Genomic DNA, 27536 nt, shown 5'->3' on the forward strand with positions numbered 1-27536 from the left:
CCCCTAAGTAAAAAATAGGACTTAGAAGCAAAATAGCGCTAGCAGTGTTCATTAATTGGGCTGGACCAAGACAACAGTTCAGCCCAATTACGATGGTGCACAGGCAGGATACAGGACCCACGCAGTGCCCAATAAGCAAAAGTACAGTAATCCTTGGTCCAAACAACAAGATTCGGGTGCAGTTGAGCGATGCATCACTGTCAGTCTTGCAGGGTAGGAGATACATTGAATTTCGCCACGCAACAATGGCGATGCACTGGTTTCTGAAAACAAAGCACTGGTTCTGAGCTACATTGGTTCTGTAGCTGATGGGCTGGGTTTCTCCATGCAATCAAAGGGATGCTTAAATCTTCCTTCAGCAGTGGCGGCAATGCAGCAGTTCCGATGCGGCAATGCTTGTGCGATACTCAGGCTCTATGTGCATTGTAAAAATTCTGTTGCCACAACAGCAGTAATGAATCAGTTCTCCTCGAGGCAGCAGAAGATGCGTCCTGTTCACTGGAACAAGAACCTGGGTTCACTTCCAATAAACCAGGCATCTGAGCAGAGTTAAAGACTTTAATGTCCCTGTGTCTTTGAAGAAGAACAGGAGGCTAGTCAGCTAGCATTTGAAGACACTGTAGGACATGTGATGAAGGTCCAATCAGAGGGAGCAGCAGAGAGCACAGCAAGGCAGCAGTCCTCAAGAGCAGCAGCAACAGCAATCCTTGGCACAGCAGTCCTTCTTGGCAAAGTGGTTTCAGGGTTTCAAGTCCTGAAGTGTACTGATTTGGTAGGGTCAGAGGTGCAGTACTTATACTCAGTTGTGCCTTTGAAGTGGGGTGACTTAAAAGAAGGGTCTTTGAAGTGCACATATATTCCTTCATCCTGCCCTGGCTCCGGACTCACTACAGGGGGTTATGCAGCAATTTATGTGTGGGCACAGTCAAGCCTATTAAGGTGTAAGTGTGAAACTTTGCCCAGCTCTTCCCTACCTTCGTCCCAGGAAGATGCATAAAGTCACACCCAACCTTCCGTTGTGTGGGAGTGTCTAGAGGGAATACGCAAAGTGAATTGTTGCCCAGCCAAGCCAGTGATCAGAGACAGGCAGTGGCCTGGACAGTGGCCTTTCCAGGATGGTAACTACAAATCCAATGTCACCATTAAACAGTATTTGCCAATTTTAATTCAGAGGTACTAAACATGGCCACACTACCTTTTCTCAGTTATGATTTGCAACATATTAATTTTAATAAGGATTTCCCAATGTTAACCTATGACTCTCAGTAGTGAAAAACAAGTTTGTGAATTTTTCACTACCAGGACATACACAACTTAACCCCTTCTGTGCTTATAACGGAGCGGTTCCATCATAATCCACAGTGGGCATGTGCTCATGACGGAACCGCTCGGTCATGGCACCCACCCTTGGGGGAAGCGCTGGCACTCCACCCATGGACAGCCCAACATCATGCCACTAAGAGGGATGGCAGCGGAAGAGCTTCCGCTGCCACCCCCAACCCCCCTCAGAGCGATCCTGTGAGGTCAGCATGCACAGCGTGCGCCAATGCATCAGGAAACGCTGGATGCCTGGAAACCATTTGTTTCCAGGCGTGCAGGCAAGTAGTAGGTACGTTTCTGTGCTCCGGGTGGGGCGGGGGCAGATCGGCAGGCATTGAGGATTTGGGGAGAGGAACGAGTGCTTCCTCTCCCCTGATGTCTCAAAGCAAGGCATCTCTGCTGCACGATCGGGCACAGCGTCACGGTCGTGAAGCAGGAATGCCCTCACTAGACACCAGGGATACCTTTTTTATTAAAAGGAAGTGACCTCTTGGACAAGGGTCACTTCCTATGGGGAATAATTATTTTACAGACTTTTCTGCCCCCCCCCCCCCCCCCCCGGGACAGATTAGCTGATTTTCTTTAGACATGTCTGGCCCGGGGGGTGGGGAGGGGGGGGGGGGGTTGGGGGGGTGCAGAAAAGCCCACTAGAGCCAGGGATGTTTTTTTAATTAAACGACCCCTTGGTCAAGGGTCGCTTCCAGGGGCCAAATAAAAAAAAAAAGTATATTCTGCCCCCCTGGGAGCAGATCGGTTTGTTTATTTGGCCTTTCTACCCCCCAGAGGCGGGAAGAAAACCACACTAGACACCACAGTGTTTCCCTGAGTCCCCCAATTAAAATGATACCTCACTTGTGTGGGTGTACAATGCATAATTGGCTGAAAACTTATTTTGTAAAAAATGTAGCACTTAGAATTCTCTGTCATATACCCTTATTCCCTATGTCTTGGGCTCTTCCCAGTCACAGGCCCTTGCCCCACCCACACAAGTGAGGTATTATTTCACTGGTGAGACTCAGGGGAACGCTGTGGATAGGACATTTGTGCCAGCACAGTGATTCCACACAAAAATATGTGGAAAATGTGTTTTTTTCCAGCTAAATTTGAGGTTTGCATGCCATTCTGAGTTGGAAAACAGGGGATCCATGCAAGCCATATCTCATTGGACTCCCCCGGTGTCTAGTTTTCAGAAATGTTTGGATTTGGTACTTTCCCAAGATGGCCGCCGAACCCGGGGCCAAAACTCCAGGTGCCCCAAAACCAGGTAGTTTTGTTAAAGGTAATTTTGAGGTCTCCACAATACGATTAGAGTCCTTTCCTGTTGCAGCCACTATGCCTACCCATACAAGTGAGGTACCATTTTTATTGTGAGCCCTGGGGGAACGCTGGGTGGGAGGAAATTTGTGGATCCAGGCACATTCCAGGACTTTCCCATACAGAAATTTGAGAAAAAAGTTATTTTTTCAGCGAAACTTGAGGTTTGCAGGGTATTCTGCGTAGGAGTGTGTTGGGGGACACATGCAAGCAATACTTCGCTGGGTGTCTAGTTACCAGAAATGTGTGGGTTTGGTATGTTTTCCTAGTTGTCCGCTGAGCCCCGGGCCAAAAACTCCCAGGACACCCTTGCAAATCCAGGTAGGTTTGTGATAGGTAATTTTGATGTCACCTCAATAGATTTTGGGCCCTTGCCTCTCACAGGTACTTGACCCACCCACGCAAGTGAGGTATCACTTTTCTCAGAAGACTTTTGGGAACGCGGTGTGGGTGGAACTTTGTGGATCCACGCAGATGCTAGAACTTGCCACCACAGAAATGTGAGGAAAATGTGTGTTTTTTTGTCAATTCTTTAGGTTTGTAAGGGATTCTGGATAACAGAACCTGGTGAGAGCCAGTCAAGTCACCCCATCCTAGATTTCCCCGGGTGTCTAGTTTTTAAAAATGTATAGGTTTGCTAGGCTTCCCCTAGGTGCCGGCAGAGCTAGGGTTTAAAAACTACTGCTAGGCACTTGGCAACAAAAGGGTAATTTTTCACTTTGAAAATGTGGTATTTCCATGTTGAGTTTGGTGCCGTTTCCTGTCATGGGCACTAGGCCTTCCCACACAAGTGAGGTACCATTTTTCTCTGAAGACTTTGGGGAACGCGTGGTGGGTGGAATTTTGTGTATCCACCCAGATTCCAGAACTTTACACCACAGAAATAAGAGGAAATGTGTATTTTTTAATAGAAATTTAGGTTTGCAAGGGATTCTGGGTAACAGAACCTGGTGACAACCAGTCAAGTCACCCCATCCTGGATTTCCCTGGGTTCCTTGTTTTATACAATGTATAGGTTTGCTAGGTTTCCCTAGGTGACGGCAGAGCTAGGGATAAAAAACTACAGCTAAGCACTTCGCAAAAAAAAAACATTTTTCACTGTGAAAATGTGGTGTGTCCATGTTGCATTTTGCGCCATTTCCTGTCGGGGGCACTAGGCTTACCCACACAAGGGAGATACCATTTTTCTTGGAAGACTTTGATGAATGTTGTCTAGTTTTTAAAAATGTATAGGTTTGCTAGGTTTCCCTAGGTGCCAGCAGAGCTAGAGTTCAAAAACTACAGCTAGGCACTTTGCAAAAAAAGGGTAATTTTTCATTGTGAAAATGTGGTGTGTTTCTCGTCGTTGGCAATAGGCTTACCCACACAAATGAGGTACCATTTTTATGGGGAGACTTAGGGTAACACAGTTCTGTAGAGCAAATGTTATTACCTATTGACTTTTGATGCATTTCTGCCTACCAAATGAATGACAACGTGTAAAAAAGAAGTCATTTTGAAAAGTTGCCTTTAATTCTCCTGCTAGTGTGAGTATTCCCAATTTTGGAAATGTGCAAATATCTACTGTTCCTAAACTTTATATTTTGTTTCCATTTCAGAAATACATAAGTATCTTTCATACCAATTTTTCCATGTATACATTTTCCTAGAATAATTGCTATATACCCGGTACATAGTAAAAAAACATTGCAAGTCGCTGCTCAGTTTTTGGCTCTGGGTTCGTTGGGTTCTTGGTGAACCTACAAATCCTATATATCCCCACAACCAGTAAGGTCCAACAGATGTAAAAGTATATTGCTTTTAAAGAGATGTCATAATTAGAAGAAGTTACAGGTGAAAACGATGACACAAATGGCTGTTGTTTTTTAACTCATTTTCAGTTTTTTCCTACATTTACCTGTTATTTTCTATAAAGAAACCTTGAAGGATCTACACAAATCACCCCTTGCTGATTGCAAAACTTTATCTACTTTTCTAAAATGTATAGCTTTCCAGGATACATTATGGCTTTCATACCCATTTCTACCATTAACTAGAAGGAGGTTGAAAGCACATAAAAATATCAAAAATAGGATATGTCCCAGAACAATGCCAAACTATGTACAAAATTTAGGTTTTTCTGACAAAAGTCTGTCATTCTTTAAAAGCTGGGAAAATGGTGATTCCAGTCCCACAAACACATTTTTTATACCATTTGCAGGGAAAAATCCAAACACTTTCATTTGCAGCACTTTTTTCCAATTTTCCCCCCAAAAAACTAATTTTTGCTGTATTTTGGCTAATTTCTGGGTCCCCTCCAGAATCCACAAACCCTGGGTACCTTTAGAATTTCCATGATGTTGGAAGAAAAGGACGAAAATTTCGCGTGGATACCTTATGTGGTCAAAAGGGTACAGGGGCCTTAGCGCGAATTACCCCAAAGAGCCAAAAAAGGGCTTAGCACAAAGTGAGTTTAAGGCTTGGAAAGGGGTTTTAAATGGCAAGTTGACATGGCAATGTAAACTGAATGTAGGGGTTCTGCAAAGACAATCCTGAGACATTATAAAGAGCTAATTCTGTGCTTGTCACAATCAGTGCTGCAGGCCGACTAGAGCAAAAACAACAGTTGATGGACAGAATGCAGAACAATGTCATACATTCACCCAGTACAGAGATCTGGGACTAAATCCATTGTTTTTTTGCTCACTATGCAACTCCAGTGTGAACCCAGCTATATACAAATCTGTCTTGACCCTGTTCCCCATGGGAACAGTCCAGCACGAACTGCCAAACCAGGTTCTCCCTGGACTGGAAAAAAGCATCCTAGGACCGGTTTTGGGCTTTCAGCCCTCATCAGCCAGGATTTCTTGATTCCAGTGGCATGGAGAGCACGGGACTCACGTCTGAGCATACCCGTCCCACTCGGGGTGACAAATGCAAAAACAACAGTTGATGGACAGAATACAGAACAATGTCATACATTCACCTCGGGACAGAGATCTGAGTCTAAATCCATTGTTTCTTTGCTCACTGTGCCATTCCAGTTTGAACCCAGCTATATGAAAATCAGTGTTTACCCTGTGTCCCATGGAAACAGGGTCTGGCTTGGCAGTTCGGGCTGGACTGTTCCCATAGGGCACAGTGACAATGTACTTTAAGTGGACTTTGAGTCTGCCCCTTTGAATGACTGGCTTTTCTCAACCAGTTGCTTTTAACTACTGACCTGAAATCAGGGCCGGACTGGACATAGAAGGCACCGGTCATTCCCCAGTGGGCCTGATGAGCTTTGGACCGGTGAGGGCTGGTTTAGCTACTGGGGGCCAGATTTGCAGCAGTGCTGCAAAATCGCCTCCTTGTAATAAAAGCACAGCAGCAGTGCTCCTGCTAGCACCCCCACCCCCGTCCCCCACCAGGGCCGGTCAGACATAATTGCCAGGGCTGGTTTGCGAACCCAGTCTGGCCCTGCTAGAAACTTTGTCATTCTTTTCTTGGCTTTGCCCAGTGGAGTATTCAACCGTCACAAAATACTGTTGGCTAATTCTATGTTTCCTTCTGCCTCTACTTGAGTGCACTTTAAAACTACAGCCCTCTCTGGCCTCTTCTGCTGATTTGAATATGCTTACGCTGCATGCTCTAACACATTGAATCCAGAACTGTTGGCTTCATCAATGATAATTTTTTTATTTTGCTCCACAAGTAAATTATTTCCTGCTGGAGAATTTCCTTCTATTACACCTGGGATCATTTTGGGGGTCCTCAACTTCCCACTCTCTAAAGTGATTTTTTTCTAGGATAATATGGTAGACGGGTTCATGGAAGAATCAGTGGCAACTCGCAAACTCCAGTTTGTGGTTGTTCCTAAACTTTCCAGGCAGACTTCCTTGCCCCTTTAATAAGATCTACTCACACTCTATATTATACCATTACAGGTAATATTGTGCATGAGTACATTTATTTACAAGAGAAACTTCTCAATCGAGTCATTTGCAAAAGTCTGTCCCTCACAAACAAATGACTCTATGAACTGGACCTCATCTTCTTACATCCAGAATTATGATGTAGAGGGAAAAATGAAAGAAAATGGGGCAAATTTTAAGCATGCTGTCAAATGAGGGCTGACGCGCTACTGAACACTGAAAACTAGCTACAGGATGCAGATTAACTAGCTAAGAAACAGTTATTTTTACATTGAAACGTATCTTCTGTACATTGTTCTGAACAAAATTAAATTTAAATATACAAAATAGTTGACTGTTTTTATACAGTTGGCCAAAATCAGTGTGCTAGAATCAACATGAATTAAGTCAAGAAAAACGAGTCACATATAAGTAAGGTTGCAGTTGATAGATTTTATTTATGGTTGTTCAAATAAAGACGTTTCCAATGATCTGAAAGTAAATTTAAAAAAAACATTTTATTACTGGAATGCACCAAGGCATGTTTCTCTACATTAATAATGTGTTACATTTCATTTCAGACTGAAGATCCCAGAGAACAGAAGCAAACATGCTTGAAAAGACGTTTGTGTTGTATACAATAAAGTTTATATTTAATAAACCAGTCTGAGCTTACTATCTTATTAAAAGCAATAATAATATAAATCAATAAATGCTGTCAATTGCAGCCAATCTAGGGACATGTGACAATGTTCACTTCAGGTAGCAAGAATATCTAGAATATGCCGGACATTTTCCTGTGAACTAGAATTGAGCATCTAGCCCAGTGGTGTATTTTAATGATTTTGGTTCATAGGTGCAATATGCAGCTGTGGATAGTCCCCGGTTACAGGATGTTTCTGCTCCTATGTTGCTATTTGCTTGCAAAGGTTGCCCGCATTCACACCTGACTGCATTATAGATTTTCGTTAAAGTAAACATGTTGCTGATCAGTCTCTCATGGGCAAAGGTATCAAAACTTGGTAAAGATGTGCCTTGTGAACAGTAATCAATTGGGAATGGTTTGTGGTGGCATACGGACAATATTGTGACTACCTACAAGTTAGATTTGCAACAAATGTGAAAGGAGTCAGCATGAGTTGTGATCAATATTTGCTGTCAGTTGTATCCAGTCTAGGGAAAAGTGACAATGTTCACTTCAGCAAGGAAGAATATGAAGAATATCCAGAACATTTACCTGTGAACTAGGGTTAAGCATCCATCCCAGTGGTGTTCACTCTATTTGAATGAGTTTAGCCCATGGGTGCAGCAGGCAACTGTGGATAGTACTGGATTACAGGATATGTAGGAATTTACAATCTGCTTCTATGGTTACCCCCACTTTTTGCTTGATGTAATGCTGCTTCTGATTAGTCTGACTGGAATACTGCTAATCAGGACCCCAGTCTTGCTGTTGTCTCTCCTAAATTGTTATGGTAAGTACTTAGGTACATCCCAGAATGGATACTTGGGTACCCTTATAAGTCCCTAGTGTATGGTGCTAAGGTACCCACAGCATAGGTACCCCAGATGTCCCTCATAGGCTAAAGAAGTTATTATGACACATATGGGAAATAATTCAAACTATTACTACAGGCCTGCCATTGCAGCCTGTGTAAGCTGGTGCTAGTACTACTTACACAAGATATAGGTTTCACTATATCTAGGGTCACTGCACTTAAAACCTATAAGTCACCCCTACAGCAGGACATTTCAGGCCTGAAGGCAGGGTGCTCGGTTCTAAGTGTGAGGTTGTCCCTGCATGAGGACACCCCTACTGCGTTTGGAGTCCATTCTCACATGTTGTAAGTGAGACAGCTATATAACATATAGAGAAGCACCTCGTCATTACACGATGACCATCTCAAAACTGGCTGTAATGAACCCTGTTATGTTTGGTATCAAGCATGTACAATTCATACCCCCATATCGTAAAAGGTATGTGAGGTATGCTTCCAAGCACTGTAAATGCCCTCCGTTAGGCCCTCAGTGATCCCAGTACCCGTCTTCTAGACCTGGACAGCACAACACGGCTGCTGCCAACCAGAGACACGATTGTGCCCACCTGCTGCTGAGCCAAGCTTGAGGAGGGGAAGGCAGAACAATAGGCATCCTATCACAGGGAGGTTTGACCACCTTCCAGACAGTGTTTAGTGTATTGGGACAGGGTCCGCCACATAGTCTACATGCAGGGCACATTTGGTGCTCTTCGTGCATAATCCAGTTCAAACAAGTTCAGAGAGCCATTGGCTTCCGCTCTGGCACAAAACTGGACAAAGGACATAGGAGTATTCTACCCCTTGTCCATCCTTCCTTAGGGAGGGATCACTGGGTGTGAAGGAGTGCCCTGGGTGGGAGTACATAGTCCTATCCTTGACATCCGGAATCGTATCAAATGGGGTCATGTACTTAGCAGCTGCTAGCCTTACTACCACCTCTTTAGCTTAGAGAATAGTGTGAATATCAGGCTTGTTCACCACATTTTACAACCTGACAGTCTAGGTAGAATCGTCAATTTGTTGACCCTTACTTTGGAACTGCAACACAGAGCTGAACAGTGTGATAGAGGAGAACGTATTGACTACTATATCCTGTATCTTAGCAATCACTTCTTAAAGTACTCCTTGAACTGGTATGATATCCTACTCTTCAAAGGCAAAATATGTCCATGTCTGTCTTGTCCACAGATAGGTGTCAACCGTGGAATCAGAGATAAGATATACCCAAACTATGCTAAATCCTACTTACATTGTTCTTTCTGTTAAAGGATTCGGATCAGGGTAAACTTGCTGTGTCACAAACCAAAGAGAGGTAAATATCGTGAGCCTCAGCACATCCTTGCAACTAGAACCAATACACAATACGGTACGGTGGCACAATGAAGGCTAGTTGCTGATATCTGTGCTATCTGGTAACCAACAGAAATATATAAATAATAGGAGACCCATCACCCATGATGACTGCTGCTCTTATGAATCTTTGGAAGTATTGCAGAAATTAGAGATGTAATTTCTGTATCACATGCCTGTTCTGCCTCTCTGCCAATGCAGGCCATGTTGAAGGGATGGTTCAGGGACACCAGGTAATAATGCAGTGGTAAAAACAAGTAACTCTGACACAATTGACCTCAGAATGCTGGGGTTCAAAGAACCATTGAGAATGCTGAAGACATCTGGAGGCACTGGAAGCAAGATAGAACATCTCGACCAAGACGAGTCCCACCAGGATTGATTTTGTTGAGTAACTTAGGTAGATTTGCCTGATGAAGCATATGTACATGCATTTCACTCAGAGGTTGCCTTACGCTGCTTTTGATACATAGCCTTTCCATTCATGTAGTTTGTTGCACCACCTTTCCTACTCCTATCATATCCAATACCTCAGATTTTGTCTCCTGGTTTACCAGCAGAAAAGGTCTGTGTGGACACACACCTTTCTTCTGTTACAGATGTCTCCAAACAAACAGGGAGACTTGATGAACAGTTAACGTAGTAGAGAGTTCAAGTTTAACAGTCAGTTGACTACTAATTCTGGAAACTTTAAATATACTGAAATCTTTTAGTTGGAATTTGGTGCTCGCTTTTAAGCGTGGTTGTCTTTTAGACGGCCATATGAATGCCCATGATGGTATATGGGGACCGGGGATTAATGTTGATCAGCATTGTCCTTGTATTTATTTCAATTGGCTCGTGTCAAATTTTCATAGGTTGATTGAGAGGTGGTTATCATAGCCCTTCACTGCTGGACAGTCTGTAGTGGAGCTCCATCAATCCCTATCATGCAATAATATCTTCTTGAGCAATAGAACAGGAAAACTCCCAATGAGGAGTAATGTGGTGTACAAAACTGCAACCCACAAGAAGTTGTCAAGTCCTTGTTTTACAGTTGGTAACAACATAAGTATTGTTCTTAACCGGGGATAAACAAAGTATTGCTCGTAGTTACTTGCAGCACTCCTGACCTTTACATGTGCCCCTCTAAGCTGCTGTTTACTTAACTTAGCACTCACATTCATAAAGATGTTAAATGGGCAAGTATTTTCTTACAAATAACCTGAAGTACAAGGAAAAGAAACAGAGAGGTTGTCTAGCACCACTTATCTTTTGGAACACCTTCGGTTTTAAAGACATTGTGCAACAAACATGTTACAAAATATGATAAGCACTGCCTTCCTACAGTTAGATACAAAAGTGGATAATGGATGGAGCGCTTGAGCAAATGGCCATATGCAAATCAGTCTGAACCTGTGCCTGATTGGAACAGTCCAGCCCCAATTGCCAAGCCATGTCTTCCCTGGACCGGAAACAAGCATCCTGGGACCGGTTTCGGATTCATAATCCTCATCAGCCAGGCTATCTTGAATCAAGTGGTAGAATGAGCAAGGGACCCACGTCTGGGCATACCCTGCAAACTTAGGGCGAACAAAGCGATACCAAAGGGGATGATGGACGGAGCGCTTGAGCAAATCAAACACTCACCCCCAGTCAACTGATCTGATTTTAATCCATCACCATTCTTTAGCTCACTCCGCCACCCCAGTTCAGACATGGCCATATGCAAATCAGTCTGACCCTGTGCCTCATGGGAACAGTCCAGCCCAAACTGCTAAGCCATGTCTTCCCTGGATTGGAAACAAGCATCCTGGGACCGGTTTCGGATTCATAATCCTCATCAGCCAGGCTATCTTGAATCCAGTGGTAGAGTGAGCAAGGGACCCATGTCTGGGCATACCCTGCCAACTTAGGGCGAACAAAGCGATACCAAAGGGGATGATGGGCGGAGCGCTTGAGCAAATCAAACACTCACCCCCAGTCAACTGACCTGGGTTTAATCCATCACTATTCTCAAGCTCACTCCACCCAAACAGAATACTGCCTCCATCCTGAACTCTGTCCACTCAAGGACCCAAACCGGCCCATACCCTCACCATAGCTTCAACATAGGCAAACCCAGAATCAGCCAGATACTCACTAAATTATTTAACACCTCATTGTGAAGGCCACCACAGCACTATGACAGCCCACATCACGGCTACCGACAAAATCTGAGCCCTCCTCTTCCAAGGAGAGACTGCAGGTCTGATCCTCCTAGATGTCTTAGAAGCCTTCAATATGATCTCCCACTACACACTCATTACAAGGCTGCACAACATTGGCATCCAAAGAGCTGCTCTCCTCAAGGGAAGAATGCAAAAAGTCTGCATTATCCCCTTAATTAATTAATTAATTGTGGGTTTCTAAAGCGCTAGAATCGACTCCCAAAGGAGTATCTCTGCGCTGTAGGCCGCTGGGGAACCCGTCCTGGCTTTCCCTGTGAGATGGTCCCTACTGGGTATCTCCAAGGTGAAACCAGGCATCCCCGGCGTATGTGGGGGGCCGTTGTGGAGATGAGGCAAGCTAATGCCCAGAGTTGCCAAGTGTGATCCCTGGTTAGAGTAAGCACCGAGGCGAGAATTATCGAGTCCGCTGACCCTGGTCCTCGACCCTGCCGCGTCAGGAATAGAACCCTGGTCCCGGACCGTCCTCTGCTTCCGGGTCTGACACCTCTAACCAGCATCGCCGAATCCCACAAACTCAACATCATATCCTAAGCCAACGACAAATAACTCAAGCTCCCTCTCTCTGAAGGCACCACCAAGAAGGAGATACCGATTCTTAGAAACAAAAACTCAGAACTCAAAACTACTCCTACCCCTACTGACCATGCAAGGAACCTAAGCATCATTCAGGACAACAATCTGACCATGACGACTCAGGTCAACTTTATCTCCTCCTCTTGCTTTTTGTTTCTCCATATGCTTTTTAAAATATTCAAATGGGTACCCCAGAGTTCAAGATGCAATATGGCCCAGGCCCTCATCTCCAGCCAACTGGACTACAACAGCGCTCTCTACACAGGCATAACTGCTCACCTCTGACGACTACAGACCATACAGCACATTGCATCCAGATTTGCCCTGGTCCTCCCTACACGAGCCCACATTGCCCCCTACCTCAGGGAACTCCACTGGCTCCCTGTACAGAAAGGATGCTAGTTCAAAATTCTGACCAATGCATAAAAAAGTCCTACACAACTGCAAACACCACCTGAACTACCATCAACCCACCAGATACTTCTGCTCCGTATCCCTTTCTCTAACTCTCACACCCCACAGCCAACATAGCAGCTGCGGAGGTCGCTTCTTACCCTACCTAGCCCTGTCACTACTGTTAAATAAATACAGTTAATTCACGGGTGATAAACATTCTCATAAGAATGATGGTCAATATTTGTTGTTTCAATACTTTATATACAAATTAACAGGCAGGTTGGATGGAGTATGCCATAGGACACGTTTAGAATCAAAAGATACACATCGTTAGAAATTGGGTTTCTGATTGGCAGAGGTATGCACCCTTGCCAAGCAGAAACCACAATCCTACTAGAGGTAAGTCAGATACACACAGAAAATTAACCTGTGGTCACCCTCAAGAAGCTTGGTACAGAGGAGTCAGGCTTAATTTAAGAGGCAATCTGTAAAATATTTGCGCAATACAGCAAACAGTAAAACTGGAAGAAAACACTAAAGACTCCATACCAGTTTAGAAAAAAAAAGTAGGATTTTATAAACAAAACAAAGCCCAAACCTAAAATCCAATAAGCATAAGTCGAGATATGAATTTTTAAAGATTACGGGGCAGATTACGATCTTGTTAGGAAAGACTCCAAATGGGATTCGGATGATGCGAATCCGATTCAGAGCATATGTTTCTGGCCAAATCGTCCACCTTTCCGGACGATTAAGTACGATCCGTAGAAGCCATCCGGGCTGACCAAATCGGTTCCAAAGACGATTCAGGCAGTCCGACTCGTTCTGAGCCGATTCGTGCAGAGTAATGGGGACGAATTTCGAAGGAGCGAGTACGATGACCGATTTGGACAGCCATACCGACTTGGTTTTGACGAGACAAAACAGCTTTGGGAATTGGTATTTGAGGGGCCATACCAGGCCCCCCCCTTCACTCTGTGCCTTCCCAATCGGTCACGGGGGTATCCATGGGTCCCCTCTTTCCATGTATGCACAGTTTGGCGGGCATCATTGTGTGCACTCCACAGGATGCATGCTTTTCCCCACCAACCACTTTTTTCAATGAGAGCCTTTGTTCACGTTTGGTACACAGGCTCCCATTGAATTCAATGGGAGTCCGACCGAATCGTATCCAGATGCATCCTGATGCATCCAAATCGGTTGGTCGGACTCCCCCGATCTGAGCCATTAGGAAAGCATTCCGGAACCGATTCTGTTGAAATGCTTACCTAACGGAATCATAATCAGCCCCTAAGTATAGAAATAACACTTAAAAGGAAATAGGGCTAGTAGTGTTCATTAATTGCGCTGGGCCAAGACAACAGTTCAGCCCAATTACATGGAGCACAGGCATCATACAGCACCCACGCAGGGCCCACTATGTCAGGACTGCCCATTTGGTGTCTCAATTTAGGGTTAAACATCCACTCTCTGGTCAAGATATAAAGAAAGTGTTTGATAATTTACTTTGTTGGAAACATTGCTTGCCCTCTGGGAGGTCTTTATCTTCGAGTTTTACAACTTCCTGTTTCAGATTTCAGCGGAATACCAAGATGGCGGCTGCCATCAGTTCCACTATCAATCAGCGCTCTAGTGTTTGCCCCAAGTTTTTCGAGTAGAGTATTTCGAGCGCGCACTCTAAGCTAGGTGCACACTTCAATCGTCAGATTCTCGGAATGTGGAGCGTTTCTGCTTCATGCATGGTTTAGTCAGAATTTCCTTCCGGGCAGTAGCGACTGGATTTCGCTGCTCTGCCTGACATACAGAGAGAGTCTTTGTCATATCAAATTTGAGTTCGTTGTCAGGTATTTACAAGTAAACCAAAAGTCTGAAACCTGGTGAGTTTAGTTTTTGACAGAAAGAAGAAGAGCATTTCCAGGCAATATACTTCTCGTTTCCTGTGAACTGTCAAGTAAGTCCCATTTCATTGTTTTTGTGAGTATTTACATTATTTCTTCTCACCACTCAGTGAGAAGATAAATATTGGACTTACACTGAGTCATAGATAATGAACGACAGAATTTGGGATAAGTGAACTTTAGAATTGCAACCAGGCAATTTAGACTTTCAGTTACAAGACCGCTCAAAACAGTGGCCACTTAGTCCCTTTTAGCTTCCAATTACCATTAGAACAGTAGATATCAATATACATATATATCTGCTAGGAGAGTGCATGTTTCTCTGGGAGATTACAGTCTACTTATCTCCTTTTCATCACAACAGTGCATAGAATAACCTAGAGAATCTGCCGCAGGAAGCAAGCTGCACAGGGAGTTTCAGTCATCTCAACCTCAGCATATTCAACAAGTAATTAGAAAAACAAAATATTATATATATATATATATATATATATATATATATATATATATATATATATATATATATATATATATATATATATATATATATATGTATATATTTATACTTACCACCTTTATCATCATTTCATCTTCCTGTGATTGAAGAGAAAAAAAGACAAGAGTAAATAAACAGAAAAGACACAAACTAAGACAGCATTAACAGCAAATACAGACAGAGTGCTTAAAGAAAAGACTTTTATGCAATCTTTCATCTTGCAACACTAAAGAGAGAAGCTAGCTACTTGCTTTAAAAAGGTAATTAAGCTATGGGTGGAGAAGACTGTTTTGGGCTATAGGGGTTTAGTGAAGAAGTAGTAACTGCGTCTTGTAATTACGGGTGTTTGTGACAATCCTAGCTGGGTACCTGGTGAGGAGAACACAACAGTAGCAGTCTCTCTTTTCATTCCCCTTCCCCTCTTTACTGCGTTCCGATTTATTTCGTTGGACATGGAGTTTGGGATTTGGGACTAGCTCTTCTGCTCCCCAGGAAATCAAGTGAAAGGTACTTGTTTTTTCTGACACACTAAGCAAAAGTACCGCGATCCTCGGTCCAAACAACAAGATGCATGTCCAGTTGAGCAATGTGTCGCTATCAGTCCTGCAGTCTACGAGATATGTTGAATTTTACCACGCACCAATGGTGTCGCACTGGTTTCTGAAGACAAAGCGCTGGTTCTGAGGTGCATTGGTTCTGTAGATGATGTGCTGGCTTTCTCCATTGAAACAAAGGGATGAGTCAATCTTCCTTCAGCAGTGGCTGCAATGCGGCAGTTCCAATGCGGCAAGGTTCAGGCGCCAGGTGCATTGTACAAATTCTGTTGCAGCAACAGCAGTAATGAATAAGTTCTCCTCGATACAGCAGAAGATGCATACTGTTCACTGTAGTAAGCACCTGGGTTCACTTCCAATAATCCAGGCACATCAGCAGAGTTAAATACTTTAATGTCCCTGAGTCTTTGAAGAATAGGAGGCTTGTCAGCTAGCATTTGGAGACACTCTGGGACAGGTGATGAAGGTCTAGTCAGAGGGAGCAGCAGAGAGCACAGCAAGGCGGCAAAAGCAGTCCTTGGCACAGCAGTCCTTCTTCTTGGCAAAGTGGTTTCAGGTCCTGAAGTGTACTAATTTGGTAGGGTCAGAGGTCCAGTACTTATACTCAGTTGTGCCTTTGAAGTGGGGGGACTTCAAAGAAGGGTCTTTGTAGGGCACATATATCCCTTCATCCTGCCCTGGCTCTAGACTCACTACAGGGGATTATGCAGCAATTTATGTGTGGGCAGGGTCAAGCCTATTCAAGTGTAAGTCTGAAACTTTGCCCAGCTCCTCCCTCCCTTCATCCCAGGAAGATGCATAAAGTCACACCCAACCTTCCGTTGCGTGGGACTGTCTGGAGGGAATAAACAAAGGGAATTGTTGCCCAGCCAAGCCAGTGATCAGAGACAGGCAGTAGCCTGGACAGTGGCCTGTCCAGTATGGTAACTACAAATCCAATGTCACCATTAAAGAGGATTTGCCATTCCTATTCCAGAGGCACTAAACATGGCCACTCTACCTTTTCTCTGTTAAGAATTACAACATATTAATTGTAATGGATTTCCCAATGTTACCCTATGAGCAGTGGATGCCTCTCAGTAGTGAAAAACAAGTTTGGGAGTTTTTCACTACTAGGACATTCACAACTTAAAGTATATGTCCTTCTTTTTAGTTACATAGCGTCTCACCTATAGGCTACATCAGGCCTACAGAAGGGATGACATATATGTAATAAAAAGTGAGTTTATGTCTTGGCAAATGGTTTTAAATGGCAAGTTGACATGGCAGTGTAAACTATATGTAGGGGTTCTGCAGAGACAAGCTTGGGACATGTTTAAAGAGCTAATTCTGTGGGTGGTACAATCAGTGATGCAGGCCCACTAGTAGTATTTAATGTAAGGGACCTGGGCACATGTAGTGCACTGAACATAGGGAATTATAAGTAAATTAAATGTGCCAATGGCGGGTACGTCAATCAAACCATGTTTTAGGGGGGAAGCACATGCACGCTAACACTGGTTAGCAGTGGTAAAGTGCCAAGAGTCCTAAGCTAACAAAACAAATCAGCAAAAATGGAAGGCAATCAGGAAAAAAACCTGGGAGAAGACCACCCTAAGTATGTCAGGTGTAGAATGGGCCACTACCAGCTAAAAGTGGGTAGAGCCACCGAACCTCCTGGGATTTCTCATCACTACTGCTTAAGAACCTGGAAAGACCATCAGCGTTGGCTTGATCAACTCAATGTCTGAGTTCCACTGTAAAATCCATTCCCTGTAGGAAAATGGACCACCTCAACAGTTTTGGATTCACACCCCTCATTTTAGTTAGCCACCTGCGGGCCTGTGGACTGTCTGAATCATGAAATGAGTCCCAAACACGTATGGTCTCAATTTCTTCAGTGCCCAGACCACAGCAAATGTTTCCAATTTAATAGCACTTCACTTCGTTCCCTGGAAAATACCCTCCTAGAGATGAAGGCTACAGCAGATTGGTTTAGGCCCTCTGCCTTTAACTGTGATAAAACTGCCCACATGCCATTGGAGAAGTCAGGGTCCTTGAGCACAGGAGCTTTTCCCCTGGCCTGCTTCAGGGACTCAAATCCTCTTTGGCACTTATACCCAGCTGTGCCCAGTTGTGCCATTGAAGTTGGAGTGACTTCAAAGAAGGAACTTTGAAGTGCCTATAGTCACCTTCATTCTGCACTGGCAATCAACATCATTAACTCTTTTTTGTATTCCACAGAAGATACTTGCATCTGTGTGACTAAGGACAGGTATGCATATGAGCAACATCTTACAGGGGCATTCTGATTCCAAGAACAACTGATAAGCCAATACATACAACATAGTATCAACGCAGTTACTTTTACGATGGAATGAATCCTGCAATGTTTGCAAACATATCGTTGGCAAATCTTTACTGCGCACAATCCCACTGATCAAAACAAGGTGGAAACCAAAGAATGAAAGCGAGAGTGTAACCAAATATGAGAGGTGAAGATTCCATTAAGATATATGACATGGCACTAGATTAGCATTTGTTGTAGGTTAAAAGAAGTATTCAGCGTTTCATCTTGGTCAGTTTGGGCAGAAAGTAGCCAGTTCTATTACTATTAATGTATGCTCTTCTCTTTAACACTTTTAATCTTAGCATGATTTCTACTTAATATGCCATGAATATATACTTTAGATACTTACCGATGAAATGTTTAGCTGTACTTACATTCACTTGTGGTCATACCAGTGCTTCTGCAGCTCCTGGCTGGCCTCAAGATTTATGGATACCTTATCCATGTACTCAGCCATTCTGGACCTTAGGCCAAGCACATAGTCCACAATGTCTTGTTTGGGTTATTATTTATATTATTTTATTTTTTCCATTTGTAAGGCGCGACAGCTACCCAGGAAGGGTTTCCCGGCGCCGAGACAAGGCATAAAGATAGCAGGGGATTACTGGTTATTCAAGTTATTGATCTAATAGCCAAGTCTTCACGTGTCTTCTGAACCTGACATGATTTTCCTCCCTTGGGAGTGTAAGGTTGGGCCAAAGCTAACAGATATTTGGGAGCAGTGCCAGCTTTGATTCTGAACATATAGTTCAGGGCCCTGAAGTAGATTCTACTCTCCACCCTGAGCCAGTGCAGCTCACGACGGTAGATCGAGACTCCGGAGTTATTTGGGATTCTGCACAGTAGTCTAACCGCTGAATTTTGGACAAGCTGCAGCCGACTAACTACCGCTTTGTTCGAACCGAGGTACAGAATGTTACCGTAGTCAAGCCGTGATGTTATGAGAGCATTGACTACGGTTTTTTGGGTGGAGGAAGGCAACATCCAAAGGATTTTCCTCAGCCATTTGATGATGGTAAGGCATAGGCCGACAACTTTATTGGCCTGTTGTTTCATGGAGAGCGAGCTATCCATGATGACTCCCAGATTCCGTACTTGGGTCGCTGGGGTGGGTAGATTTCCCATCTGGTCAGGCCAATGTGAGGGATTCCAAAGGTCTCGTTGTTTCCCTAAAAGAAGAATCTCCGTTTTATCTCCGTTTAGCTTTAATTGGTTTCTTGTCATCCAGTTTAGGATGTTTTGAAGCCCTAATTTGAGGAGAGACGGGGATGAGGGACTGGATTCAGATAGGGAGAAGATGATTTGGGAATCGTCGGCGTAGGTCATGAGGATGAGTCCGGATCTTTCCGCTAGGTCGGCCAGGGGTCTAAGGTAAAGATTGAAAAACAGGGGACTCAAGATAGACCCTTGTGGAACTCCTTGGGGGGCTTTAAAAGTGTCGGAGCAGGCCTTGGATGATGTTATTTGGAAAGTCCGTTGAGCTAAAAAGGACTGGATCCACTTGAGCGCTTTCCCACGGATGCCGTTTCTGCTCAGGGTCTTAATGAGTGTTTCATGGGATATGGTGTCAAAGGCCGCGCTCAGGTCAAGAAGCACGAGCGCGACCGTTTGACCCTCATCCAGGAGGCTCCGGATGTGTTCCGTGACTCCAAGAAGGGTAGTTTCCGTCGAAAAACCAGGCCGGAAACCCGATTGCGAGGGATGCAGGAGTGAGTTGTTTTCAGCAAAGGTGGATAGGGCCAAGTGGACGTGTCTTTCTAAGCATTTGGAGAACGCTGGGAGCAGAGATATGGGTCTATAGTTAGCTGGGATTTCCGGACTTGCTGTGGGCTTTTTTAGCAAAGGGGTTATCATGGCGTGTTTCCAGAGGGCCGGGACTGTGGAAAGTTCTAACAAGGAGTTAAGCGTATCTACAATGATTTCCAGGGAGCGATCGTCCACTTGTTTAAGTATTTTGATGGGAATCGGATCCCGCGGGGAGCCGGATTTAATGGTCTTCAAGATAGTCTTCAGTATATTCACCGAGATGGACGGCCAGAGTTCCAAGGTATTCATAGAGGAGGGAGCATAGTCCGTATCGGCAGGGGATGGGTCATTATTATTCGTTTTAATGTCCCGGATGATTTTCTCAATTTTATCCGTAAAGAAAACGGCTAGAGCTTGACATTGTTGAGTATTCAGCAGGGGAGTCGTGGCTGTGGTTTGAGCGCCCGCTAGTTCCTTAACATTGTTAAATAGGGTTTGGGGCTTATTTGTAGCTTTTGAAGAGGCCTCTCCCAACCCTCCTTTACAAGACAAAGTGATCCCCTTGCAGGATGACCAAACAGAAGTTAAAAGGGTGAAAACCCCACTCCCTTCTGTGGCCCTTCCCTATAAGCGAAAAGTAAGCATGGCAACAGGACATCCCATCTCCTTTTGAGTTTTTGAGGGAGCCCCATGATCATACCTTTCAATGTCTCGTTGAACCTTTCTACAAGACCATTGGTTTGTGGGTGGTATGGGGTAGTGAAATTGTACTGTACCCCACACTCCTTCCACATGGGTTTCAGGTACGCAGACATGAAGTTGGTACCTCTGTCTGAAACCACCTTCTTAGGAAACCCTACCCTGGTGAAGACACCTAGGAGGGCCTTGGCTACTACAGGAGCTGTAGTAACCCTAAGGGGAATTGCTTCAGGGTATCTAGTAGCATGATCCACTACTACTAGAATGAATTTGTTTCCCGAGGCTGTGGGAGGTTCAAGTGGACCCACAATGTCCACACCTACCCTTTCAAAGGTCACCCCCACCACTGGCAGTGGTATCAGGGGGGCCTTTGGCTTGCCACCTATCTTGCCACTGGCCTGACAGGTAACACAGGGGCTCACAAACTCCTTCACTTTTTGGTTCATCTGGGGCCAGTAAAAGTGGCTAACCAACCTTTCCCAAGTTTTGGTTTGCCCCAGGTGTCCTGCTAGGGGGATGTCATGAGCTAAAGTTAGGAGGAACTTCCTGTACTTCTGTGGCACTACCACCCTCCTTGTAGCTCCAGGATTGGGGTTTCTTGCCTCAGCATACAGTAATCCCTCTTCCCAATAAGCTTTGTGGGTACCACTGACATCTCCCTTTGCTTCTGCAGCTGCTTGCTGCCTGAGGCTTTCAAGAGTGGGGCAGTCTCGCTGACCCTGGCACAGCTCTTCCCTAGTGGGACCCCCTGGGCCCAGGAGTCCAGCCTGGTAAGGCTCAAGCTCCATAGGCTCAGTTCCTTTTGGGGTTTCCAAGTCCTCTCCCTAAGGAGAGGGGTCCTGAGAGGCTGGCTGTGTAGAAGCTGGTTCCCCAGTCTCCTTGCTTTTTCTCTTGGTTGGTTGGGCCATACTTTCAGGCTCCAACCTCACCTGTTCACCCCTCTTTTTGCTCTGTGCTCTGGTTTGGACACACACCAGTCTAGGGATACCCAGCATGGCTGCATGGGTTACTTGCCCATCCTCAGACCAGGCTGAGGTCTCCAGGTCATTTACAAGCAGACAGTCAGCTGGCAATTGTGGAGAGACCACTACCAGTTTCAGGCCAGTAACCTCCCCCCATCCTAATGTCACCAAGGTTTTGATTTTGTTTGTGAAAAATGAGGAGAAGCCTCAGAGGAGTTGAGAGACTTGGGGTTTTCTTTCACAGTTTTGGACAGTTTGTTCGATTGTAGTTTAACCATCTCAAAGAGTTTGCAAGGTCTGTTTTGGGCGTTTCCTAGTTCCGCTCTGAAGAATTCTTTTTTTGAGTTGACGATGTTCTTGTTGTAGATATTTCTGGCCTGGCGAAGGAGTTTTAGGAGGTCTGTTGAGGGGTGCTGTCTCCATGTTCTTTCATGCTGTCGGAGGGATCTTCTCTCGTCATTGAGGGAACCAGTGAACCATGGGTTTTTATCTCTGACTTGAGTTCTTTTTAGTTTAAGAGGGGCTAGGTCATCCAAGATGCTTGACTTAGTAGCCGAGTAATGATCATTGAGGCCACTGACCGAGGTGATGTGGGGGGGGGGTAGGTCTGTTTTGCAGAGGATTTCAAGCTTGTTGATGTCTAGGTTTCTGGTGTCTCTGACCCAGCGCTTTGGGAGTACCTGTTGTGGTGTCCTTGTCTTGCGTGTGCTAGGTAACAGAAAGGCGATGGTTTGGTGGTCAGACCAGTCGCAGGGCTCTATCGAGGTGAGCTTGACGGTGGTTTCCTTGGAGATGATCCAGTCAAGAGTGGCTCCTTTCAGGTGGTTTGGGAGAGGGCAAGCTTGGGTCAAGGCTAGATCGGCCAGGAGGTATTTAATGGCGTTGACATGGGGATCCTTAAGATCATTCTAGTGCAGGTTGAAGTCGCAGAGGAAAATGTCCTTGGAGTTAGGGGAGTTCTTAGCCGTAATAACTTCCATGAAGTAGTCAGTGAAAAGCTTGTTTGTGCCTGGGGTGTGATAAAAGATGTTTAGGTTACATATGTGGATGGTGCTACTGAAGACTGAGAGGGCTAGATATTCGCAAGAGTCAGTAGTATTCGTTGAAAGCTCAGTGACAAGGAGGTTAGCGCGATGGATGCAGGCAATTCCGCCTCCTTTTTTATTGTGTGGTCTGTCGAGCCTGACAATGTTGAAGTTAGGGGGGATTAAGAGGTCGAGGCATGGGGAGGAGGATTCATTAAGCCATGATTCGGTTAGAATGGCTATGTCGGTGTTGTTATTCAGAATGAGTGCGGCGACATCAGCCGCATGCTTCACTGCCGAACGACAGTTGATTAAGAGACCCGTCAGGGCAGGGAGAGGAGTGGTGGCGAGGGTCAGGAAGGACAAGGGCACTGACGTGAGGTTGCTTCTGAGCATTCTTCTATTACTGGGGGGGGCTGATCTGTGTGGGTCGATGGCTACCGTGTGGATGGGGTGTGTGGCACACACGTCACTCACAACAGGTAGACAGGGAGAGATAGGGGCAATGTTGAGGTCCAGAAGGAGGTCCTGAGTTTCCTTTTCGGTGAGATCGGGTGGGTTAATAGAGGTGAGGAAGAGGTTGTAGGAGAGGGCGAGGTCAAGGGTATCCTCCTCTGATAGGTAGCTAGTGTGCTTGTGAGGGCGCAGATGTCTTGAGGTTGTCGGAAGTGGTCGTTTGGGGAGCTCTGGAATAGGAAGGGAGGCAGTCTGGGGCACGAGCTTTGCGAAGGAGAGTTCGGCGAGGTGGAGGAGTTTTGTAAGTTCGAGGAAGGAGGAATGGAGGTTCTGAAATATTGTGGAAGCTCTGGAGTGTAAGGAGATGATGTCTGCGGAGTGGGGTGTAGGAGGGCCCGGGTGGACCAAACTTGGAGTTGTAGGAGAGGTGGCTTGAGTGTTAGAAGTGTTGGCCTGAACTAGTACTGTAGAAGTAGTTGAGGGGTTTGGGGCTTGGTGGCTAGGATGGAATGTGTGTGGGGTCATAGAGGGAGTGGCTTGAGTGTTAGTCGAGCGGGTTTGACCTGCTGTAGCCCAGGCCACTGGTGACGTAGAGGTAGTGGTCCTGGAGATCGAGGAGGGAGCACGGAGGGAGGGGGTCAAAGGTTCAGTGTTAGGTTTGCTCGGGCGGTTGAAGCGGCCTGATGGGTTTAGGGTGCAGTGTGATGGGAGCTGTGGATTCCGAGTGGAAAGCGTTTGGGGGGTGGACTCATGAGGAAGGGTGGACTCAGGTCCATGGCGTTCGGAGAAATTGTAGGCGTAATGATGGGGTTCGGGTGTTCTGTATTAGGGAAGGGGGTAGGTGAACAGTTTGGCCGGGTGTTGGTCGGCGACCCTGTGTCTTGCACATAGTTTTGGGTAGTAATGAAAAGCTCTAAGAATTTGTCAAGGTTTTTAGGTGAAGCTTGGATCAGTACAATGCCGCTTTTGTAGAGGGTGATGGTGAGGTCAGCTCGAAAAGTTGTTGAAGGCGCTATTGTGAGCATAGTGCCGTAGGGAATGATCCTAGATGAGTGGACATTGAGGAATAGTGAGAAAGTGTTACGCCAAGCAGGGATTCTTCTGGAGTAAAAAAACAGGTCATTGGTAACAGTGCCTAAGTCCGCACAGCAACGTTGGTCAGCAATCACGGTCTCGGGATGGTTTTTCAGGGTGAGGTGTTTTAAGGCTTTTGAGGCATTTTTAGGGAGGTTTGGAGGGTAGACCAGTGTGAAGGCATTTGAGCCGTAGGCGGTTGAAGCAGGGCCAACCATGATGGCCAGGGATGGGTATGCACAAAGCGAACTGGATCAGTGAGATCCGACATTGGGGTCATCATCAAACAGTTGTTAAGTGTTAAAGGTAGTTCCAGTGTTTAAATAAGAGTGAGTAGACCACTTTCAGATTGAGGAGGTAGAGAGCGGTCATTTTTCCTGTTGCGGTGGGTAGTGAGAGGTAGGGATGCCTGTCGTCATTGGAAGCTGTATTTTGGTTGGGTTAGTGCCACTGCAAGATGGCCGCCACAGAGATAGAGGAAAAAGTAGTCCTCTTTCAGTTGCAGTGAGAAGTGAATAAGTAGTCCTCTTTCTGTTTCTATTGCTGCAGTTAGGGTTTGTGCAGGTTTCTTTCTGTGGAGGGGGTTTGCCATAAACGGTGCAGTCCTCTTTCTATGGGCACTGATTAGGGGCAGCCATTTTGACTCAGGTTTACAAGCTTACAAACAACAACAACATGGTGAATTCGAGCAGAAGATGATCATCCCCAATTTCACTTGGCTAAGCGTTAGAGTGAAAGCCATCCATCCATTTATTTGACATCTTTGTTTCCTTTAAGCCAATAGTCACAAGAGAGTCAAGTTTGCAAAAACGCACTCGAAGTGTCAGAGTGTGTGAGTGCGCCTCGCACCGAATCAGCTTTCACTTTCCACTTTCCACTTTCGTTTGGTCACCCCCAGTGTCTGTCCTTGTCACCCCAGTCTTGACCCAGTGGTCTGCCTTCTTTCCCAATTCATGGGGAGAAATTAGACCTAGGTCCACCAAATGCTGATGCAACTTTTCATTTGTGCAATTAGTCAAAATGTGTTTCTTCATAAACAAATTATAAAGTCCAGTAAAAGCATGCACATTGTGTCCAGTTAACCAACCATCCAGTGTCTTTACTGAGTAGTCTACAAAATCTATCCAGGATTGGGTATGGGTTTTGTGAGCTCCTCTGAACCTAATTCTATACTCCTCAGTAGTGAGTCCAAATCCCTCAATCAGAGTTTTCTTCATGAGGTCATAAGACCCTGCATCTGGCCCAGAGAGGGCCAGAAGCCTGTCTCTACAGTTACCAGAGAACAGTTCCCACAAGAGTGCCCCCCAGAGAGGTTTATTTAGTTGTCTGATATCACAAGCCCTCTCAAAGGATGTGAACAACTTGGTGATGTCATCACCTTCCTCAAATTTAGGGACAATCCCTTTGGGGATTTTAGGATCATAAGATTGCTCTATGTCCTTGTTATTGGTATTGCTGCCACCAGAGATGGGGGCTAGGCCCATCTCTTTTCTTTCTTTTTCTAGAGCCAGGAGTCTGGTCTCTAGGTCTAATCTCTTGGCCAACTTTGTTAAGAAGTTGTCCTCTTCATTGGGGTTCTCCCCAATGTATTCCCTGGGGCCCAATTCACCTGTGTGGTTCCCAGGCTCCCAAAGGCTGACTCTTGGAATGATGGGGGGGTCAACAGTATCATCCTCCTCATCCACTCCTTCTCCCTATGGAGGGATGTCACCCTGCTCAGAGGGATGGTATTTGGCATACTCAGCCAGGAGCTCCTGGAGGCCTTGTTTGGTTATTTTTTGGTTTTTAAATTGAAATTGAAATTTTAAAGAAAAGCGATATACACAGCATCATAAAAAGACTGTTCAGGTGATAATACAATATCCCCATGTCATGGTGTACTGTCACAGATCTATACTACTATTATGAAGTAAGAACTGGGAACCTTTGAGGCGGGTAAACTCGGGAACCACAGCGCCAATCCAAACACCCAATACATCATTGGAATTGTCAGGGTGTGCAAAGTGACATAGGCTATATACCCCAAAAAAATATACCTTCTTTAAAAAATATACCTTACAAAAAACAATAGTCCCTTCGAAGTAGCGCCGGCCGTGTGCGCTAACGTGCTGACATCATCAGGAGTGCGGGGAGGAGTGGTGAACAGCGTGAAGTTTTGCAGACTGGAGCGGGCTGGGAGGAGCGGTAAAATGGAGGATAGCGGGGAGGAGCGGTGAACAGCGGTGACTGGAGCGGGCTGAGGTACGTCAAACGGAGGAGCGGTAAACTTTGGGGGAGGACCGGTAAAGTTTGTCGGACTGTAAGCCTCATTGCCTTTGCAGGCTGGAGCGGGCTGGGAGGAGCAGTAAACTGGAGCGATGGACAGGATAGCGGGGAGGAGAGGTGAACAGCGGTGACTGGAGCGGGCTGTAAGCCTCATTGCCACTGGACGCCCGCGGTGGGCTGAGGAGGTGCTTTGGGGCCCTTGGATTGTGGAGCGCGGGGAGGAAAGTTAAACTTTGGAGTGCAGGGAGGAGCGCTACGCTGTAAGCCTGATTGCCCACGGACAATGTCGGGGCGTGCTGCTAGTAATAAATAAAATAGATCACTGAAATATAGCAGAAAATAAAGTAAACATGAACTTTAACAAAAAGTCATACAAAAAAACATCTGTTGGTCAACTTATTATATCTTTATAGAAACATAAAAAGTGAGTCTTTCCCGGACTAGGGTATCTGCAAACCGTGGAGGAAATTATGGTAAGTGAATCAATCGAGTGATGACATGTATATTGTGTTATACATAGGAGTAAATCATACGAAGTAGATAGAAGGGCAGGGCATAACGAACGGTAAGTCAACCTGTATTTGCAATTGATGCATAGGGTATTGCAGTATATAACACATACACTCTAGAAGAAGTGTGTAAACATTACAATTGATTGGTATTTAACTAGGTGGGTTCTCTTGATCATCCGATTGAGTCTCGGAGTGTATAGTCGTAGGAGATGGCTCTCTCGCCTGCGTCCACTGCAATGATATATCGGGGTCTGGATGCTGGCGGCATCAATTCCCAATATGTGCCGAGTTGTGTGTGGCCATATGTAACATCCGACAGCCAAGCAGCGAACTCAGGCAGCTTTTTCCAACCCCATCAGCCCTTGTTTGGTTGGATGCAGACCTACCACTATTTTTTTAACTTTGCACAGGGCCCTCAATTCTTTGAAGTCCAAGTGCAAGTAAGGTGTGAGGTTGAGTTCCTCCACCAGGTCCACATTATCTTCACTAACAGCTGGGTTCCTGTGAGACATTCTAACCTCACAGTCCTAACCCTCTACCCTAGCTTGTAGTGACTTTTATTTTTCAAAAATTCTAATGGGACTTAAGCATGGCCCTACCAGACTTTTAGTAGTTTTTGGAAAAGACCAATTTCAGAATTCTAAAGGCAATTTATGAGTTCTGTCGTGTGATCAGATGGTAACCAAGTAGTCCAACAAATGAAAGTTTTGTATCCCACCGCTGATCCACCAATGTGAGAAGGTGGCTCTATATATACTGTACAATAAGGAAGTACAGTGTGTATAGACTCCACAAACCACAAAGGTATAACAGAGGTTAAAGTCAGGACTGACCTTACTCTCCAAAGTGGTAGCTTGTTCGAGCAGTAAGGCAGTCCAAAGCATTTGTTGTACACACTCAGTCAGCAAAAGATTTCACACACTCAAAGACTGAACTCCAGGCCA

This window comes from Lissotriton helveticus, chromosome 10 (genome assembly GCF_964261635.1).
Source record: "Lissotriton helveticus chromosome 10, aLisHel1.1, whole genome shotgun sequence".
NCBI classification, from domain to species: Eukaryota; Metazoa; Chordata; class Amphibia; order Caudata; family Salamandridae; genus Lissotriton; species Lissotriton helveticus.